Genomic DNA, 1376 nt, shown 5'->3' on the forward strand with positions numbered 1-1376 from the left:
AGCTTTGTTGTCTAAAAACAAGTCTGGCTTCATTACTGGTGAGTGCTCCATGCATGAGAAGAATGGCAAGACCTACAATCAATGGATCAGGTGTGATCTTTTGGTTCTGCGATGGATTCTTCATTTAATTGTTCCAAGTCTTCGTGAAAATCTTCAGTATGCAGCTTCAGCTAAGAATAGAATTTATGGTCTGAAATAGTTGAACGTTATGGTCAACTAAATGTTCTTGAGCTGTATGAACTTAAGAAGGATCTTATCAATGCTAAGCAGGACAATCTTCCATTAATTGAGTATTATAGTCGTATGAAGAATCTTTAGGAAAGCATAGATCAGATGGATCCTGTTCCAATGTTCCAATGTGTGTCTGTGGTGTTATGTCTAAATGCACTTGTCAGCTTCTGAAGAGGATCTTGGATAGGGAGACACATGCTAAACTCATTCAGTTGCTAATGGGGTTGAATTCCAGCTATGAGCAAGTTCAAACTACAGTTCTTTCCATGGATCCTTTGCCTTCAATCAACAGGACGTTGGGTTTGTTACAAAAGATTGAGAAGCAAAAGGTCATTAATGATTCTGTTAATGAATTCTCTGTGGAATCTGCTTCTTTTGTCTCTAAAAAGAGGATCAACAATCAAAGTCTTCAAGGGCAACCTTCAAAAAAGGTTAAAGATGATGCTGCAGCTCCTGGTTCAGTTCCTGTTTGTGAGCATTGTACTAAGCCTGGTCATGTTATTGCTGATTGTCATCGTCTCAAGACTTGCACTTTTTGCAACATCAAGAGATATCATTGAGAGATGCTACAAGTATAGAGCTTTCAAGAAAGGGAAGGGAAAGCTTACTGAGTCTTGTGCACCGGTTGCCAACAATGTCTTGGTTTCTCATCATGATTAGGATGAAGAATATGTTGATCTTTCTCCTATTGATAGCATTGTTCCTTTTACTCAACCAGTTCATTATCCAGGGATGCCAGCTAATGTACCTTCTGATATGGTTCAAGGCATAATCAATTCTGTTATGCAGCAGGTTTCTAAGGCATATTCTGGTGAGACTTCTTCTCTGCACTCTGCTGTCAATTTTGCAGGTATGGTTTCTGATCATACTTCCATTCCTGTTCAATCTAAGGTTCATATTACTCATTCTTGTTCATGGATAATAGACACTGGTGCTTCTGAGCACATTACTTTTCAGTATCATTTGTTACACAATGTTAAGACCTTAGTCAAACCAATATATGTGGCTTTTCCTGATGGAACACTAAAAAAGGTATTTAAGACAGGTCAAGTGTATTTTACTGGAAGTATAATGCTTCAGAATGTGCTTTATATCCCTGATTTTAGGCAACATTTATTATCTGTTGGTATTAGTATCATATACTG

The sequence above is a fragment of the Silene latifolia genome, chromosome 7 (genome assembly GCF_048544455.1).
Source record: "Silene latifolia isolate original U9 population chromosome 7, ASM4854445v1, whole genome shotgun sequence".
NCBI lineage: Eukaryota > Viridiplantae > Streptophyta > Magnoliopsida > Caryophyllales > Caryophyllaceae > Silene > Silene latifolia.